Consider the following 21,515-nt stretch of genomic DNA (forward strand, 5'->3'; position numbering starts at 1 on the left):
GGGTTAATTAAAGAAAATAAGAAGTCAAGAGAAATCATATTCCTTTAATTAGTGTTGGGGTGGTTGCCATTTGTGAAGTTTTAAAAATAACTGCCAAGAACACCTCACTATTCCCCTATATTTATAGCTCACAAGAGACCTACTGATGAGAATTAGAAATGCACTTATGAGAGTTTGAGGGAAGGCCAATTAAGCTGTCACTGGGGGGACAATTCTGTTGTAGGCAGAACCACTCAGATTGAGTCTTGAGAACATCTTGGTTAAGTCATCATTTCCTACAAGAGAATTGTCACCATTCTCTTGCAAGTCTAGGAACAAGATTTGCTTGGTTGAACCAGAGGTTATTGTCCTTTGATGACAGTCTCACTGCTATCAAGTTCACATGTACCTGATGCATAATAGCATTATACTTAATTAATAATGGGTGATAGACCTTTTATGAGTCCCTTATCCAAGATACACGCTTCCTGGTATCATGATACTTGAAAAGTGAGCTTATTACTGGTGAGAAGATGAGTGTGGATTACAGTTCTGGAAACAGATGGTTTGAAGTAGACTTCAAAAAGATTGAATGGCTCAGTACTGGCTTAATGGGCAGTGTACTATAATCAGTTGGGGGGGCTTGTCTTCCATTTTAACATAGAATGCTGTATAGCATATTTGTGTGGCTGTATTATGATTAAGCCACATTCCTGTGAATCATCAGTTTTGGTGTTTGTGGAACTCGGGGAGGATAGTATTCTGAACTAAAAAGGTTGGCAAGGCCTAGATCCATCTGGAAACCGCGCTGTGACTAATCGGTGCTGAGTGACACAGAGAAATTCAACATGAAGAAAAGATAATGCAGGGACTCTTTAAGTACAAACATCCTAAAATGGAGGCAATATATTTATATGTTAGCATGCTTCCTTCTTTCCTCCTCCTTATTAAATTTGAAATGTTATGGTGAGGAAGCTGAACTGGAGATGTGCAAGGGCTATGATCTATGTAAACTCATCAAAGGCGAGTCTTAGGGCTTGGATTTGTTATTTCATATTGTATGCCCTGCTTTTCAGACTCTTAGAGACCTGCTCACACAAAGAACCAGAACAATGGAATAACAGTAGGCTAGGATTCTGAAATCCCTGTCTGACAGAGATGACTTATTGCTCTTCATTAACCATTCTCCTTTTCCTTTTGAATAATATAATCCCTCCCCAGCCAGTTTTAGCAGAGCAGGTGGTCATCACCTAAGAACATACTTGTTTCTAGGTATAGTCATGCAAATAAGTTTAATCCAATTGAATTTGAGTACAAATGCATGTAATTTCTAGGTTATCTTATATATATGTTATATATACATGTACGCATATATATATATGTCACCGTGTTTTGGAGTTTCTAAAATTATAGCGTCTAATTAATACAGAAAATGGTACCTAGAAGTGGGGTCATACATAACAATAACCAGAACTATGCTTAGCAGTATGGCAGTGGGTTTCAAGGCAATAGATACTGTAGACTCTGGTGACTCAAGCTGTTGAAAAATACTTGATACAATTTTGTCTACAATAACTCGGAAGGCAGAGCACATGCTCACTCAGTCTGTTGGTCCAGTGTAACTACATGGAAAAACTCAAAAGTTTGATGTTTATAAACTCTTTCTTGTTGCTTTTTGCAAAAGAGAGGTAAAGGCAGCCAAGTTAGGTTTGGAAGCAGAGATGGAAAGAAATACAGATCTGCTAAAGGAAAGTGCCTCTGCCTATAACCTGCAGGTTAAATTTGGGGATTCACTGGGTTACAAAAGTCAACTCTTCTGTAGCAAACTTTTGAAGATAAAACTGTCCTACTCACCATTTTGGTTTCCTGTCACTCACTGGGGAATGGTGAGAATTGGAGCAACTTTGAGAGGCATGTGTAGGGGACAGTAGAGTTGACTCTGCCAAGCCAAGATTATTTACATCTAGACTGTGTGGGGAGAGAGTAAGAGACCTCTATTTCATTCAAGCTACTATATTTTTGTGTTTCTTTGTTTGAGGTGCTTTGTTAGAATACACTAACTTCTTTCTTCTCATATTACTTAGATAACCCAGGTGTGTTCTTGGTAATAACAACAGAATGACTTGCTGAGATGTTTCTACTAAATGCTGAGGAAGTATGATAACATATTACCAGACCCCAGTGGAGAAAATCTCGCTGGTGATGGGTTTGCTTGTGTCTGTCTTGAACAGTGTTAGATAAAAAAAGACTTTTTTCCCTGAATCTGTCTATTATTAGCTTGCTAACCTTTTTTGTTTTTTGTTTACTGGCTAGACTTGTATTAAATATGCTTATATATCTTCTTATATTCTCCTGTGGGGCTGGAGGACATTCTGTGCAATCTCAGTATGCATTTATGTAATTAGACCAATCCCTGGCATTCTTGGAGAACTGCACTGTAACAGGTTGAATTTGAATTAAAAAATTAGTCAGAGGCCCTTTAACAAACAAAAATATGGAAAGAGACCCACCAATTAATGAGTGCTGTGTGGATTCTCCAATAATAATGGTACAATCATAATATCAAACGGACACAGTTAATGTCATTCTTAAAATAAATTTCTCTTTTATACTACTGAAGCTGAAAATATAATCCAGCTCACCTATAAGATGACCCATTGTCACATTCATATGAGCGACTCTGGGGAGTCATATCGTAACCCACCATTTTAACTTAGCCTGAAGTGTGGTGATCTAATTTGTAGTGTGGTTATTAATTATGAACTGATTTGAGGTATTTTATATCACACACACAAGGAAACTTACTGTTATAAGTATGGTGAATGGTTGGGAGGGGTACATATTTTATATTCATGAACACATCAACATTCCCAAGACTATATGGAGGTAGGCAGTCTTCATAGATGCCATAAGAAATGGATTACTAATATTGTAAGACTGAACCCAGAAAGATATTCTAAAGTTGGCATTTCAAGATGATTTGGAACAGGCCAATAATTATATATGCCTATGGAGAAGATGCAACAAAAGTGGAATTTGAGAGATATGAAAATAAAGATATTTTCCTTGGTGTCAACAAACGTTTCCAACTTGGATAACTGATCTCCAAGACCTTGGATTTAGAATTATGATCAATAAGGGACCTTCACAGATTGGTTATGAGGCCATGCTATTGAAAATACTACCATGTTCTGCTCTTTAAAAAAAGAGATCATGACTGTGTCTGAGTAGTAGCAAAGGATGCCTGCTGAATTGCTGCGGGAAGTAATCACACTGGGTTGTATTGCCCTGTCTAGCTCACCTTCTCTCTTTCTGTGATAGTGAGTGACACTTTCTCTGGTAGTGAGTGGCATATATTTACAGATGGCAGTTTGAGCTTTTAGTGTTAAATTTAGAAATACCAGGCTCTAATGCACTGACTTAGCATATCAGTTCAGGAACTAACTAATTACTATATATTCAAATCTGACACATACTTTTTTATGTATAAAAATCTAGGCTGGGTGCGGTGGTTCACGCCTGCAATCCCAGCACTTTGGGACACCAAGGTGGGTGGATTACCTGAGGTCAGAAGCTCAAGACCAACCTGGCCAACATGGTGAAACCCTGTCTCTATTAAAAATACAAAAATTAGCTGGACATGGTGGCACACGCCTGTAATCCTAGCTACATGGGAGGTTGAGGCACAAGAACTGCTTGAACCCAGGAGGTGGAGGTTGCAGTGAGCCGATATCACACCACTGTACTCCAGCCAGGGTGACAGAGCAAAGCTCCTTCTCCATCTCAAAAAAAAAAAAAAACAAAAAACAAAAAACAAAAAACAAAAAACAAAAAAAAAAAACTAGGTAATCAAATCTAGTCAGAATTTATCACTTTGCTTATAGCTCTGCCCTGGTATTTTTCAAAGTAATATGAAATTACAAAAAGTGAACTTTTGCTTTAAACATTTTCCTGTGCTATGTAGCATATATCTTATTTATTTTAATGCCCTGAAATTTAGAAAGGTCATTTCAACAGTGAGTAGAAGATGTTCTTTCAATTTCTTTTCCATCATTGGCATTCAAATATTCTTAGTGCTCCTGTAAAAACAGTGAACAAAAACTTCTCTTCCCTACTTCGATTATTTTCTCTACTTCCTGGTAACTTTTGGTGAATCACATGGCCTGTGTCTGAGGCAAGTTGTTGTGGTTTTTTTAAACAGACATTTTAAGTGTCAGTATCAGAAGTCCTGCAATATACAATGCTTTTCTTATATCATATCATTAAATGAACTAGGTAGCAAATAAAGTTTTTTTTTTTTTTTTTTTTAAATGAAGTTTCTATTATTCTTTGTAGCAGATCATGGTTTTAATAGAACTTTTAGGGTTGGATTTTTACAGACTGACATTCTGAATAATTGAACTGTGGCAGTTCAAGTTTTCTGCCAAAATGTGTCAGGATGAGCTAGAAAGAATGCCACAGATGTTGAACTTGATGTTTTCTCTCCTTTAACAGGTTTAGTGTCAGGTTCTGCCTTTGCTTCAATAGTGGGTTTATTTTATATCCTTGTAACTATGGAAACCCATGTTGTTGAAGGGGAGTTACTGTTATGGAGCAATTCAGATATCTTTGACCACGGCCATTCTCAGGATAATACTCATAAGGTCATAGAATTTAAAAAATACGGAGGGTTTCAGAGATGATTAAATCTCTTACGTTTTTTAGTTTGTGGAAACTGATTCCTGGAGGTTAAGTCGAGCTTCTGCCGCAGCCTGCTAATGGTTGTTTACCTCATCACAATGGTTAATGAAAGATTTGATCAGTGCATGGGTCAAAATCTGGTTGTATTACCTAGGAAATTCAGGCCCTGTTCTCCCTCCTGGTTTTTGTGGTATATCATCTCTATGTAGTAGGCTCATTCCTTCCTCTCCTCTTCCATCTTGTTGAAGTCCAAGAAAATATAGAGACAAGTCTCTAAATGTAAAACATTTTATTTGGGAAGGCAGAATTGCAATTTGGGACATACATACACACAGACCAGGCTGTCTTCGATATGTCTGAAGAATAAAGAGAAGGTTGGAGGTTTTATAAAAAAGAGAAATGTTATGTATTGTTTTGTAAGAAAGTTCATGAACACTAATAAAGTTTTAGGGGCTAGCAAGCTCTGACTGGTGAGTGACAGCAGTGGGTAAAACTAGTCTTAGAGTCGTAGCAGTTGTTTCAGTAGCCATTAGATAAAATTGATTTCAGGTTGCAGTAGGCAGTTTCAGCAGCCAGGCTTGTGGAGAAATACATTCTTGGAGCAATGCTCTGAGCCCTGAGTGCTTCCCGGCTGCCTGGCTTCTGGCATCTCAACTCTGTTCTAGTTGAATAGGACAATAATGACCCCATTTGTATGATCAACTTTCACAGTCTCTTCTCTGATACAGATACAGGCCCATCTTCAGTCTATCCTTACTGAAAAGTCTTATAAACAGAGCATTTTTCTTAAGCCTTCCATGTACCCATGTCCACACCACTACAAGTCTCATTATTATGTGCACCATTATTTTATTCTGTCTTTCCTTCTTTAGAAGTGTGTTAAGAATGGAGAAGAGGGCCGGGCGCGGTGGCTCAAGCCTGTAATCCTAGCACTTTGGGAGGCCGAGACGGGTGGATCGCAAGGTCAGGAGATCAAGACCATCCTGGCTAACACGGTGAAACCCCGTCTCTACTAAAAAATACAAAAAACTAGCTGGGCGAGGTGGCGGGTGCCTGTGGTCCCAGCTACTCGGGAGGCTGAGGCAGGAGAATGGCGTAAACCCGGGAGGCGGAGTTTGCAGTGAGCTGAGATCCGGCCACCGCACTCCAGCCTGGGCGACAGAGCGAGACTCCGTCTCAACAACAACAACAACAACAACAACAACAACAACAACAACAACAACAAAAAAAAAAAAAAAGAATGGAGAAGAGAAGAAAAAGAAGGGAAGAAATTCTGTCTCATTACAATTCTCCATCTCGAGGGAATGCATTTCTCCTTCCTCTGTTCCTTCCCATCTGAATAAAAGCTCTTCACACTCCAGCACTGTGGACACTTTAGCTTATTTCCTTCTACTCCACATAAACTGGACCGGCACAGGCCAACAGTTACTCTTTGATTGTCAAATCCAACAGACACTTTTCCAGGCCTTTTTTGACTTGATCTTTCTGCACATTGACATATTTTGTAATTTCCTCCTTGAAATTATTCCTCCTTTGGCTTTTGTAACAAGACTGACTTTCTCCTCATCTTTCTACTCCTTAAGTATGTTTCTGCTCTACTTGCATCCTTCCCAAGACAGTGCCATTAATTGGGAGCCAGAATAATGTAGTGTCTAAAGGCTTAGGTACCAGAGCCAGATTGCCTGTAATTGAGCCCTCCAGCTGTACCACTTGGGTCAGTTACTTAATTTTTCAGTGGCTCAGCTTTGTCATCTGAAGAAAGGGGATCTTACTAGTACTCTCTCATAGTGTTACAGTACTGAGAATAATGCCTGGCAAGTGGTAAATGTTTTGTAAGTCTTACGTACATATACACACAAGCAGAGAGAGACTGAGAGAGAGAGAGAGAGAGAGAGAGAGAGAGAGAGAGAAACAAGCACCACTCTTTGGTTAAAAATATTTGAGTGTCTGTGGTCGCCTGCTGCAACTCCTGAAGAAACCCTTAAGACCCATGCTTAAGAGACATAGGAAACATAACTCACATACACATTTCCTTCTCATTCCTAATTTTGAAGTCTGATATTGGGTTTAGCTGCTTTTCAGTAACCTTCCTATTCAAACATTTGTGGCCAGATGAACTAGAGAGCCCCTGGTCTCTGTCTTCATCATGGCTCCTGGGTCTGTATCAACCCTCCCTTGGCTGCTTGCTCACATTTTCCCACTGAATGTCAAGCTGGCCTTCTCTGCCTTCCCATTCTCCCCGATATTTAGAACTTCAAACCCACTATACTAAATCTAACCTTCAATAAAGTTGATGGGATGAAAGTGCCTACAACCTTTTCCCACTCTTACAGAAATGGAGAGGACAGAGGAGATGTTTATCACAATTACCATAACAAATTATTAGGAATTGAAGACCAACGATACTTGCAGGAGGGTGGTATTGGTGGTGGCAGCATGGGGGCTGTGCATGCAGGTGCTTGGACCTCCAGCTTCATGACAGGAGGGAGCAGTGACATTCTTATGGGTGGGGATTTCTAGCCACAGTAAGTGATTCCCAGATGAACAAAAAAATGTTCTCCATAGTGTTTACATCAAGGACTGTTATGGTATGTGAGGGTAGTGTCAGAAGGGGGTAAACAGAAAGGAAGAAAGAGTTTTAACAAAGTTTTGCTTTGGTCTACACATACCCTTCACGGTGTTCAAGAAATGTATGTAAAAAACCTGAGTTAATTTTAAAATGACATTTCACTGTTGCACTATATTTTCTCGTTATACTGCTGAGACTGAGCCATGTGGTTCTTGGCTTAAGAAGAGCCAGTATCTTCTCTAAGTACGAGACAATCATTCATTACCAAACCACCTCCTCTGTTTAAAATCATAGCTCAAGATCTCCTCTCTGCTTTGCAATTTAATTGTCAACAATCCTCTCACCCCTGACTCACCCTGGCCGTTAAGCAATTATCGAAGACACTTTATCTACTCTAGGTTCATACTGTGGTCTGCTTCTTCTCATAGAGTAATTCATTCATTCATACAGCAATCTTAGACATTGCTATATACACCACTTACATATTCTAAACTTCTAATGAACAAAAATTTGGTATATTTTTTGCCTCTCTGCACACTTAATGCCATTTATTTTTTGAGGTATGTTTCAAAAATATTGTCTACCTCAAAAAACCCCTTTGTGTAGTAAAGAAGGAAGGTATTCAGTCGATTTTACAGGTGAGAAACTGAGGATCAGTGATGTGACAGGAGTTACCCAAGAACTTGTGGCTGATAAGTGGTGATAATATTCTGTTTTTTTGAGTCTAGTGAGCAGCTTTACTCAGCTGTATCCTGAAAGGTTAAATCAGGCTTTGTGAGGTTGTCTGTCCTCATTTGATACTGAGAGAACATAAAAGAAACAAAAGAAAAGAAAAAACTCTGAGCACATTACATTTCTGTGAGTGAATTGTGTTTCGATATTATTTTAGAATCTCTGGAAACAGAACCAGATTGCTGCTTGTTCATTACTTTCATATCAGATTATACTGAGGACAAATCATAGGCAACTTCTCAGTATTTCACAAGGTATCTCAGTGTGTGTGTGCAGGGATGGAATTATTGTATATGATAGAGGAGGCATAAATCATATAAAAATTATGGGGGATTTTAATATCTTAGGTTTCTAAAGAGATAGATATCAAGTTATTGGGTTTATGGAAATGTTGATGCTAAGAAATTGATGCTGACACTTCAATTATGAAAACTGGGATTATAATAGGAATTTGGAAATTTACAGTTTTAACACAATCCATAGATCAGCAGTACAGGAGTACAGAAAACTGGCTCTCTGGAATGGTTATTGCAGTTTTGATGATACTTTGATGATCTATTGGACTTAACTGAACACCTCTGTGCTTAGCCTCAGAATCACAGTGCAGTGATGAACTGGGCTTATTAATGATAAGTATACTGGTTATATCAGTAATAAATATTAGAATCACATGACACAATGAGGACTTAATTTCACTTATTACTGAATGAGTCACTTAGTTGTTATGCCTGCCTTGATGATTTAATTTAAGCAAACAAAGCTTATTTTAGATAATGTGAGGACTTACAAGGGTAAATGGCACAAAATTGCTCTCTTCCAGGACCTCACTATTTAGTGAAAGAACAGGACTCATACGAAATTCATTAAAACGAAAGACCCTGGCTGTTGTGTTGAAATAGCTGTACAAGCAAAATGAATTAGCATCATATATATACAGTCTGATCCTTTTTCTACATATTCAACTATGTGGACAACAATTTCTGTGATGTTCAATGGAAACATTACAGGATGATAATGGAAGTCCATACAGCTCTAGAGAGGGCATGGTGGGACAGATGATGAATTACTTCTGGGCATAAGGGGGGAGTAACGAGGAAAAGAATAGTCTTTGAAGAGGAGTGAGTTATGATGGTGTAAGAGGAGGTTACCAGTAGGAGAAACATTTTGGATATAGGGAATGCTAAGTGCCTTCGAGGTTATACCCGCCTTAATGGGTGCCTAAAGATTAATCAACTTCATTTTACAGTTAGAGTTTCCTCAGGAAACATAGTCTTGATTCAATTTCTCAGCTTTCTACAATGGTAGAAGCAAAATCATTTCACTGTCATTCCAGTGTGGAAACAGAGTCACAAAGGTAAGAAGAGTTGAAATAATGTTCAGGGTAACACCTAGATAAGACACAACTTTGGGACCACGGTTGCCTTTTTTCATTTTGGTTTTGCTTTGTCCGTGCTGAAGGTTTTGATAAATGTGAGGTATGAGATGTGACGTTAAGTCAGAGAACTGACTTTTATGAATGTTTGGTACCCTTGTTTCAGAGTCAAACCTTTATTTGAAACTGCACTCTTTCTTCTTATTGCAATCTTTTACACGCTGTCATCTCTTCTGGAAATAATCATTAAGTGCCATAGCAAATCACTATCACTTGTTTTATTTTTTTCTGAAAAGATATACTTCTTTTATAAAAGAAAAACTAAGAGCTGCTAAAATATTTGTAATCCAAAAATGTGGTTCTGTTAGATTTTTAAAAGTATTTAAAAATTTTTAAAATTTTGTGGGTACATAGTAGGTATATGTATATTTATATGATGCATGAAATGTTTTAATACAGGCATGCGATGTGAAATAAGCACATTATGGAGGATGGGGTATCCAGCCCCTCAAGCATTTAGCTGTAGAGTTACAAACAATCCAATTACATTCTAAGTTATTTCAAAATGTATAATGAAGTTATTGACAATAGTCATGTTAGATTTTCTGAAGCAGAAGGTTGATTGTGAGTTTGGAAATGTGAGCTGTAACAAAGAAAAAGATGCATAAATGATATATTATTATAATTATCAGTTATTTAAAAAATCTTCAGCCTTACCTCCATTTTTTAAGAGAGAGAGAGATATGTCAAAGGAATGCATTTATTATTCAGCCTTTCTTACTATCTCTAAGATTATTAGTTATATATAGCATTTATTGAGTGCTTACTCTGTGCCCCCCTAAACAAATCTCTGAGATAGGTGCTATTCTTGTACCGATTTTACAGCTGAGGAAACCGGGACCCAGAGATGTTAAGCAACAAGCCCAATGTCATTTAGCTAATATGTGAAAGAATTGACATCTGAACCCGTATTGTCCAGCGTGTGTTTTCTGAACTGCTATTCTATGGCTGTCTTCTCTTCAAACCTGCAACTTTTTCATTAAGGGGTTCTCCCTTGTGAAATTTCCAGTCAACAGTCAACTTTTTTTTCTGTGAGATATATATGTGTATGTTACGTGCGTCTGTGTTTATTTGTGCATACTTTGTATGTGTAGACCATCTATGCCAGTTTCCACAAGCAACCACTGTATCAGTCAAGATTAGATAGGCCAGGGCAGTAGTAACAAACAGCCCCCAAATCACAATGGTTTAACACTATATAAGTTTATGTAAAATTCTTTTGTTCATTCTGCATATCAATGTGGGCAGTCAGAGATATGTGGGGATGGGAGACTGGGCGAAGGGACTCTTCTCCACACAGTCTTACAGGGGCCCAGTGTAATGGAAGCTCTGACATGTTGTAACTGGCCATCTGGAATGTGTAGATTCCTCAGTCTATGTGTTGTGAGAGGACAGCCAAGAATCACATGCTGGTTTTTAAGTGCCTCCTCCTGCAGTGACAAAAGCACTTCTGCTTGTAACATCTTATCCAGAGCTAGTCATGTGGCTCCACCTAACCGCTAGTCATGTGGCTCTCACACCTAGTCATGTGAGAAATGTGGGGAAGCAAAGAATACCTGACGAGTAGCAAGTATCTCTGCCATAGCTACTCTCACGATGAACTTCCTTAAAAGTTTTAAATAACAGAAAACTATTGGATAATATGAATTTCAAACATTAAGCCAGGAGAAAATGTGTAGTAGATATTGAGAATTTCTGGGTGACTTCAGCTTGTCCAACCTCTTCATCTGCTCTCCCTGTTGTGTTCCTTTTTCTGGGGGGTGGGGAGGGGTAGTATGCAAGTCTGTGGGTTATACTTGCTTCTAGATTTTCTCCCCTTCCACCTTTGGGACTCTACTGGATATGTAAAATCTTAGAATGACTGAGATTCCCTTTCAGCTTTGCCTCCATCCAGCCGTCCTTCTCTTCCCACTGAGCTGTGGTGCTGCCTTGAAGAAGCCTATTAGAGCAAAGTTCTTGCCTTTGCATCCAATTTCCTGAATATATACAACAAAGCTCTCTTCAAAACTGGCAGATGGAAGAAGGAATATGCATTTTTTCATTGTGTTTCCCTCTTGATTATGTGTGATGACATCATGTGGGGTTCAGGAGACGCTATCCCAAAATGGAACTGAGCAGTTTAGCAGCTTAGCCTCAAATCAGGTTTAAATGTTTTCCCCCTTTCCTCCTTTCTCCCCAGTTTCAAGATGTAGCTCTGAGATAAATTACAAATGTGTTTTACAGCCTCAAAATGTTTTCTTTTCTCTACTCTCTTCCCTTTTGCACTTTATGCTCCCATACCTTATGTGCATTTATTTATGTAGGTGTTTATTAAGCACACACCATACTCATTCATTAGGTCATATTTTTCCTTAGAAGCCTCGGGGATTGGATCCTGATACAGACCAGATACTTCTGGAATTCTCTCTCCAACAAAAGATTACTTCAAGGCCAGAACCCACTCCCAGCTAGAGATCGAAGGGAAGATTAACTGAGATTAATTTGTAACCTGGCTGGGCCCATGGTGGTGCCGGCCCCTTCACCAGATGGGCCCCTTCACCGGATGGGAGACAATCATTCACGATGAGCCATCAGAGCAAATCATGCCACCTGGGACATCCTCGCCCCCCAACCCCTGCCTCTTCTGCACCCCAAACCCTCTCTTTAAAAACTCCTGCATTCCTACCACAAGTTAAAGAGTGAAAATTTTTTTGCCCACTCTTTCCCTTGCTAGCAAAACAAAGTTTCGCTTTCTATCACGTCTTGTTATTATTTTGGCTTCTTTCTATCAGCAGCGAGCAGCCAGACTCTTTTGCTAGTTACAAAAATATAACACCTTGGCATATGAAATATTTTAAGCTGAAGGGATTTACAGAAGCAGGAAGCGCTCTCTGACCTTCCCCTTCCATTTTCCTCTAAAGCAGGTCATGAGACCCTCATGCGAGAGATGCCCACCATAGGGTATCTGGAGGAAAACAGCATCTTTATCTCAGAAGACGAAGGGACACAGGGAGGAATCTGAACAAAGAGACCTCGCTAAGTTTCCTCCCATTTAGTACACTTACCTCATGTTCTTTGCCCTATCATATTTCTCTACGACTGTACACTCTTCATCAAACCTACTATAAAGAAAATGTGGGTTTAAATGTTTCTTTGGGTCTTCATTTCCTTATGAAGCCTCCTGTGTCACAAACAGTGACCTTTGGTTCTTAGCCTGGTTCTTGTAGCCTCTGCAGCATCAGAATGATAGGCTTTTACATAGGCCTAAGGGTAGGGCTTAGTGATGCTTTGAACCACTCTTGTGTGGGAAGATGGATGAATTTGAGAGACTGAAGGAGACCTTGTACATGAGGCAGCCTTTCAACTTTAAGGAGTAAGAAGAAAATCCTCTTTTCCCAGATGCTTTCCTGCCCCTCTGCACACTGTCAGTAGTAGATGCAGTCGCTTAGTCATAGGAACAGAAATTCCACTAATTAGGGATTCACTTATGTTAACAAGCACCCTTTTTAAGATGCAATTAGGATTCAGGATGGCAATTGCTAATTAACAATTCATGCAAATTTTCTTAATCAGATTGCTTTTCTTCTTAACACCTAGCTGAGATTGGTCTCTGTGAAGGAAATGGAAGGAAAATTTGGAATTTGGTGGTGTCTGGGTTAGGAGTGGGTGGAGGTCAGAGACAGGAGAAGAAAAGGTAATTAAAACTACATCCTTTTTTTTTTTTTTTTCCAATTTTTAAAATCCTTAGTGCAGTTCAGCAGAGTGCTTAAGAGCACAGGTCTGGAGCCAGACTACTCTTGCCAGATGCATGGCTCTGGGCATGTTGCTTCACCCCCATATACCTCAATAATTGGATGATAATGCGAATACATCAGCGGGTTTGATTAAAATTAAATGAGTTAATACATGTAAAGATTTTAGTACATAGAAAGCATTCAATAAACATGAGCTCTTTTGAATAATTTAGAAAATACAAAACAAAATAAGAATTTCTCAGATTCATAGCATGTCTCCAGATCATTGAACCTGTAAAGGACCACTGTTCACATTTTGCCCTGTTTCTATTCAGTATGTTTGCATATCATGTACAAGTACACGTATAAATTGAGATCATATTGTCATTACATCTTAGGGCTTTGATTTATTATCAGGTAATATTAGCTATGAGTGTTACAGAACTGAACCAGGATCTGCTCACCTGGCACAGTAAGACCAGATGTACATACTGAGGTTTGCTGTGGTAGAAAGGAAGGTGTTTATTTGCAGGGCTCCAAGTAAAGAGGTTCAGGCAGCTGGTGTTTAAATCCTGACCCCACTGCTCCCCAAGGCTTGCAGGTAAGGCTTTTTAAAGGCAAGGGTAAATTTCAGGAAAGCAGGAATTATAGGCAAAATCATAAATCAGTATAAGGAAGTTACACATTGGTTTTGGCCTAAAAGGGTGGAATATCTTGAAGTGTGCTCAGGCTTATAGGTCATCGGTGTATTCAATGATCTTCTGATTTGCAATTGGTTAAGGCAGCCTTGACCAATTTTTGCAATTTTCAAGCCTTGCTTGAAAATTTGGGATCAGCAGAAAAAGAATGTTAGTTCTGGTTCATGAATGTGACTTTCTTCAGGCTCCTCAGGAATAAATTGAGAACAAAGTATGATGGTCAGAGTTCAATCCCCAGTTCTCCTTGTCTGAAGTCTACTGTGGGGGACGAGTTGTTTGGTGGGGATCTGGGTTCTTGAGAAACAACTCGGAGACATATATGAAGATGTTATCTTTAGTCTCTCTAGGGGAACCAAACATCTTGTGATTCTAGCTTCCTTGGCTATTGTTTTAGCTTACTATTTTACCTTCATGCTTATCATGTTGCTTAACTTCTCAAGGCTAGCTAGGTACCTGGAATTTCTCCTGAAAGAGCTCAACATTTTCCCTTATTTCCATGCCTGGGGGGCCTGCAGGCCACTGAGAGGGAAGTCCCTGCTTTGTCTCACAAGCACTTTGGAGAAGGCTTTGTGGAGGAGGTGGGCTAGTAAATGTATGTGCATTTCCACAGTCAGATTTGAAAGGAGTTTGCAGGTTAGGTGTATGGTGTAAACAAAAACAAGTCAGGAAGCCCAGGAAGGAATACAGACACTCAGGTGGGGACAAGAGGGCTCAGGAGGTGGGGAGGATAAAGGAAAACTTGGGTCTGATTATGGAGGAACAAGAGCACCTACTCTTTAGACAGTAATAGTGGTTTGGGTTGGCGGTGGGTTTAGGAAGACCAGTTAGGAGTCAGTTGCAATAATCCAAGGCAGCAGGGGTGAAGGATTGAAATAGGGACTGCACGATTTCTGTTGGAATAAATAGGAAGCTGTGGGTATGAGAGGCAGTGTAGAGAAATAATTGACACAGTGTACTGACTGATTAGATAAGGGGTTGTTGGAGGAAAAGGGAACAGATAAAGGATTTTAGAGAATTCTAGAGGCTCTGAGAATCCTACAAGGTATGGTTGGGAGAGTGTTGCACTATTCAGAGAGAGAAGAAATAGAGGAGGAGAGGCAGCTGGGCTGTAATAAATTCAAACTAGAAAATGATGGTTATGATGATGATGATAATAATAATAATAATAATAATAATAATAATAATAATAATAATAATGATAGTGGCAGTTTATCTGTTAAGCAATGAGTATGACCTTAACATTATACTAAGCATTTTATATATGTTATTTCATTTAATCCTCATAATGTTTTTATTGTCTACAATATATATAGATACAATATATGAAGTGTATTACTTTAAAGAGGAATTAACTTCTCTGAGCCATATATTCTCATCTATAAATACAAATTCTCATCTATAAATACATATTCTCATCTATAAATACAAACTTATAGATGAGAAAATATGGCTCAGAGAAGTTAATTCCTCTTTAAAGTCATACAGCTTATAAAAAAGTAGGGTCAGATTTTGAGGTGACTTCTGTCTGCTAGTGAACCCGGTGTCTTAATCACATGTGTTGAGTCTGAGGAGTGGTATATGGGGTGTATGTGTCACCATGTCCAAAACAGAGATGGAAAGTTGGATCTGAAGCTTAGGAGAGAAGCCAAGACAGATTAAAGATTTTGGAATGATCAGTACAAATAGGATAATTAAAGCACAAATCCATGTGATTATGTATAGTGAGAAAATACACATAATCTAAAAATGCAACTGTAAGAAAAATCAATATCTAAGGGGTGAAGAAAAGGAAAGGAAAAACTTTAAAAAGTGTCAGAATATCAAGGAAGAATTAGCATTAAGATAGTGCAAAGAGTTAACCATGAAGACAATATCTAGGAGGATGTGGTCAACAATATTGGGTTGCCAAGAGGTCCTGTAGGTTGGCGATTAAGAAAATTAGATAATAATTAGAGCTCATTAAAAATCTCTGAGACAGGACTTTTAGAAGATTAATGAAAGGGGTAAATAGGAATCATGTTACAGGGTTAACAGCACATGGCTAAGAAGTTCAGGAAATGAGTGTACATAACTCTTTTAAGGGCTTGATGTCAAGGAATACGTAACATGGAATGGTAACTCAAAGGGGGAATAAAATGGAGGAACATTTTTAAATTTTGTTTCTTTTTTGTTTGCTTCTAGTTTATTTTGTTTTCTTCTTAGGGATAAGGAAGAATCCCATTTGATGGGACGGGAATGTGTGAAGATAAAGGAGAAAAGGAAGAGAGGGTATATAGAAATAAATGGAACCCCCAGTGGAAGAGTCTACCTTGGAAAGGAAGAAATTCCCACCTTCCTCTGAGAAGGAGAGATGAGGAGAAGACGGGTAGGGGAGGGGAGATATTACCATAGAAGAAACTGTAGGAGGTGAGGTCATTGATAAGGGTAGTGAAGGCAAGCGTGAAATAGATATAAATGGAGTGGAAAATATTCTGAATAATCATGTAGAGAAAATGGACTCAAGTTAGGAATTTAAAAAATATGCAGGAGTTTTGAGGCTTACCTTATTTAATGAGAGAAGCACATATGCCAACTTCAAACCAGATTTAAAATTGGATCAATGTGCTATACAAATTCTTTAGTTATATAAACCTAATAGTTGAAGACATCTTCTTCTATTGCAGCAGAAATAAAAAATATAAATCTTTATATAACTTATATGTTAAGTTCTCCCTTAAATTCTTGCTTGGATAAAGGGTACAGAGAGAACTGTGGCTTCTATGTCTAACTCAGGAAGTGATCATAAAGATTTCTTCCATTTGTATAGGGCTTTAGTGTTTAGAAAATATGTTAACTCATGTTACCTTACATTCCAAAAGGACTGGAAGGAAGAAAAATCTTGAATGTAAATCACACTGGAAAAATATTTTTGGAGAAGGGAAAGAGTCTCTCATGCTGTGTAACTGCCATTTCCAGAAAGCATAGAACAGAGGGCCAGGTATGGTGGCTCCAGTTTGTAATCCCAGCACTTTGGGAGGCCAAGGTGGGTGGATCACCTGAGGTCAGGAGTTCAAGACCAGCCTGGTCAACATGGTGAAACCCCCATCTCTATTAAAAATACAAAAGTTAGCCAGGTGTGGTGGCAGGTCCCTGTAATCCCAGCTGCTAGGAAGGCTGAGGCAGGAGAATCGTTTGAACCCGGGAGGTTGAGGTTGCAGTGAGCCGAGATCACGCCACTGCACTCCAGCCTGGGCGACAGAGTAAGACCTTGTTTCAAAAAGAAAAGAAAAGAAAAAAAGAAAAGAAAAGGAAAAAAGAAAATAAAAGAAAAGAAGAAAAAAAGATGAATCCTCAAGGGCAGCTCAGAGTTCTTCTAAGTCCTTGTTAAAGAAGCCTGTTCCAGGTTAGGCACATGTTCTTGGGATTTGATATTTTGCCAGTGGAAATATTTCTTTCTCTTTGGATTTATGTAGGATGCTCAGAATGCTCGGAACTTCTTGAAATCTCAATTAGGGCTTTTACGTAGTATACCAATAACAATTTCTTACACAGCTTTGAGCTCTTTTCCAGGAATGGGGATGAGGTTTTGCATATAAAGCCAATTTTTTGTGTAAGCATTTTGAATCATCTGGTTGACATTTAAGTTATTGATCCTTACTATCAGAATCACTAGCCACAGAGTTCTGAAGGATTGGTTTTGGCCTTGACACTCTTATCAAAAACTGAGCAAACAGCACTGTAGAGGGCTCTTTAGGGCCTTATACACTCGTTTCTGATTCTCCTCTTTCACATTTGTTACTTAGGAACGTGGCTTGTTGGATTTTCCTTATTTAGAAGGTTTGTTTATAATAATCACTTTATGTTTTATATCCTTTACAGTTTTATATATTCTATTTTTCTCTTAGTGAATTCCTATGAAGTATGCAGGGAAGGGCAATGCTATTTTTTCAACAGAAAAATAACCCTGTAGTGAAGATGATTTGCTCAGGGTCTTACAGCTAGCCACCAGGGAAGCCAGGATTTGAACCCCCATCATCTCATACCTGCTTTTAACCTGACGTTTTGATGCCTGTGCAAGTCATGGGACTTGATTCTAGAGTAATAACAGAAAGGAATTATATTTATGTTAAATAGAATAAGATACACTTTCCATTTTTAATGTCTAAAATGGTTGAATATTGGCAATATCATGTAGTTCTACCCAATATAGACAGCCGAGTACTGTGGGGAAATAGTGTAGATTTTAGAGTCTGACTAGCCTAAGCTAGAATCCCAGCTGCATCTCATGTCAGAATTGAATTACTTCTATATTGTTTAACTTTTCTAAGCCTTTGTTTAACCTTCCTAAGCCTTTGTTTCCTCACTGTAAAAAATGGTTGAGTATGGTACCTCCTTTAAAGATCCTTATGAAGAGCACACAGTGCCATGTCTGCAAAAAACCTATCTCAGTATATGATACATAGTAAGTTATAAATAGAACACAGCAAATATTATTGCAAATAAGGGATTAACAGATACCAAACTGGAAAGCAAAAGGAGCATTTTAATTGTTTGTTGTATGTTTAATATTGTATTTTTAGATAAGAAACAATTTGTCATTCTTCTTAAGTACTAAATACTGTTTTTTAGTACTGAGTGCTATTTTTAAATTTGTAGATTATTTGGTGATGTGTGGGAGAAGAAGGGCATTATTGATCATTTCTATTTTCTGTCTCTTACACATATTTTCTTTTTTTCTATAATAAATAAGAAGTGTTTTTATAGTGGATATGAAGCTATAAGATAAAAATTGGTTTAAGCATTAAATGATAAAATATTAAGAATGTGAAAAAGGAACAACTTCCTAAAAAAATTGACAGCCTGTGGCTGAACAGGAGAGTTTGATATTTAAAGTAAAAATCCGTGTACATCTTCCATCTGCTCATGTGCATTCACTCGGTCATTTATACATTTATTCATTCATTCAACAAATAATATTTAAGTGCCACCATGTTTCAGGAACTGTGAGGAGATTAAAAAAAGATGGAATACTTAATTCTGAATGGGTTATTGATGACATCTTTTCCTCAGAATATTGAAATACCAGGCAGATGCACCCACCTTGGGCAGTCAGATGTGTATACTTTACCTGCATATTTGAACTCACTAAACAAGAATAGGAAATAGAAACTCAGCTTCAGAAAAATAATAATTTCCATCATACATTCAATGGCTACTGGAAGACTAACTTATAAAGATAGAGGTGGTATATTTGCCATTGAAAAATCTTACAAAAAATGCTAATAGGTACTAACTGTCATTGAAACACTGAATGTTATTACTAAAGAGACTAATAATTAAGGAAATTCATGCAAGGAAAAATAAAATTATAGGTTTAATGGAAAGAATGTTTACCTTAGGATAGAGAAACCCATAACTAAAATTTGAGAAATCTTTGAAATGATGAACAGTCATTGACCTGTTACGGATTCTGCACTGTGCTTGCTAAAGTGCCCAAAGAGTATCTTTTCCGTTCTCTTTTCATGCTGTAGGTCAAAGTAAAAAACTTTTCTCATTCAATGTTTTAAGTTTTGGTTAAATGACATTGGCATTTGTTGATTTTTAAAATATTTTGATTAGAAAAAAATAGATTTTTTTTCAGATGGTATCTGCAACATAATTGGCAGCTGAATTTGAATTCTGCTTCTGCCCTAATTAGTTGTATAATCTCAGGCCGGTCACTGGACAGTTATAAGCTTCAGTTTTCTCATCTATTAATTAGGCACGATGACTTCTAAGATACAGGATGGTTGTGAGGATGAGTGTCGTGAGATAAAGAACCTGTCTAGGACAGTATCTAGGACACAGAAGAGACTCAAATGTTATCCCTTTCATTCAAAAAATATTTGATGCATGAAATGTGTGGTTTTCAAAAAATTGCTGCTATTTTAGTTCTACTTTTGATTATTTCTTAGAATCTTTTTTTCTTCCTTGGAAATATGTAACCAAGTTTACGTACAAGTAAAATGGGTAATAAGATTTAATTCTTTAATTTTATTATTTTTTCCAGCTGTTGTTTAAGAAAAATGTTTATTTTTTAAAAACAATATGTGATCTTGGATATTTGCAAACATTTTTTCATGACACAAGGAGACATCAATACCAACTTGTCCTTCATTCAACATTTATTAAATACTTACTATGCTCCAGGCATGATTCTGGGACTGTGTACACAGTGGTGAATGAGACAGACATGGTCTCTGCTCTCATGAAGTATGAGAAGTGTCATAAAGTAAAAAAGACAGGGTGTTGTGATAGAGAATAATAGGGAAGTACAACTCTGGATTGGGTGGACAGGGAACTCCTTCTTGAGGAAGAGACATGTCAGTTAAGATGGAAGGAATAAGAAAGAGCCAGCCATGAGAGAGTGATGAAGAGTAGTAAGCCAAATGCCCTAAGGTCAGAAAGATGTGTATGAGGAAATGATAAAGGTCAGTGTGGCTGGAGCACAGGAAGGTTGGAAAAAGTAGTGTGTGAAACAGCAAAAGACTGGCCCTGGAATGGATCATGCAGGGCCTTGTAGATCATGGCAAAGAGGATGGCTTTTCCTTTAAACATGGGAAAGCTATTGATAGAAAGTCAAAATTATAAAAGATCTGTCCCCTGTGATGTGATTTAGAAACATGAGTTAGGGATGATCACAGCTTGGACTAGGTTGGTGACATTCTCTGTGAGATGCACAGAGAAGCAAGTAGAAGAGTCATCTGTTTTGAAGATAAAAAGTATAGGCTGCTAGTGAGCCATTGGCCTGGTGGTCCCAGAGTGATCCCGGTGGCCGGTGGGGAAGACAAGGAGGGTTTGAGCATGGCAGAAGGAGACACCCTGGTATCAGTGGATTACGAAATTTTTGGGAAGGTGCAAGGGGTGTTTTTCCATAAGCATACTCAGGCTGAGGGCAAAAAGCTGGGATTGGTAGGCTGGGTCCAGAACACTGACCAGGGCACAGTGCAAGGACAATTGCAAGGTCCCATCTCCAAGGTGCGTCATATGCAGGAATGGCTTGAAACAAGGGGAAGTCCCAAATCACACATTGACAAAGCAAACTTCAACAATGAGAAAGTCATCTTTAAGTTGGATTACTCAGACTTCCAAATTGTAAAATAATGGCCTGAATTTAAGTTTTCTAAGATAAACTCAGTGGTTTGGTTTTTATTGTTAATAGAGATAGAACTATTGTGTGTTAATATTAGTATTAGTCAATAAGTTATTTTAATGTCAGATATTTGAATGTTATTATATATTACCTGTATGATGGAAGGATTACAACTGTACACAAATCTAATCAATAAAAACATTAGAACCTAAAAAAATATATATATATATATGTATATATAGGCTTTTTCTTTTTTTTCCTAGCATGAAATGGCTATGAGAGCTAAAGGAGATAGATGAATTCAGAATTATTTTGCAAGTTTCTGGCTTGAAAAATTGGATAGTTCTTGGTATCATTTGCTAAAATGGGGGGAAGTGAAGAAGGAGTAAGATGATTATATTTTGTTTTCGGTGAGGGAAGATTAAAAGTTCTGTGTGGAGCATGTTAAACTGGAAATGCTTGTGAGACATTCAAGTAGAGACAGCAAGTTGGCAACTAGTTCAGAACACACCATTCACTTGCTCAAACCCTCTATTGGTTTGTATCCTGGTTAGAATAAAATCTAAAGTTCTTATAATGGCTGACAAGTCTTGTTTTGGCC

The 21,515-nt window shown here is 38.0% G+C and overlaps 1 pseudogene; it reads left to right on the plus strand.

Moving 5' to 3' along the window:
• Positions 1 to 20,616: 20,616 nt before the first annotated feature.
• On the plus strand, positions 20,617 to 20,925 carry LOC111538013 (annotated as a pseudogene).
• The last annotated feature ends 590 nt before the right edge of the window (positions 20,926 to 21,515 follow it).

The sequence above is a fragment of the Piliocolobus tephrosceles genome, chromosome 5 (assembly GCF_002776525.5).
Source record: "Piliocolobus tephrosceles isolate RC106 chromosome 5, ASM277652v3, whole genome shotgun sequence".
Classification (NCBI taxonomy): Eukaryota; Metazoa; Chordata; class Mammalia; order Primates; family Cercopithecidae; genus Piliocolobus; species Piliocolobus tephrosceles.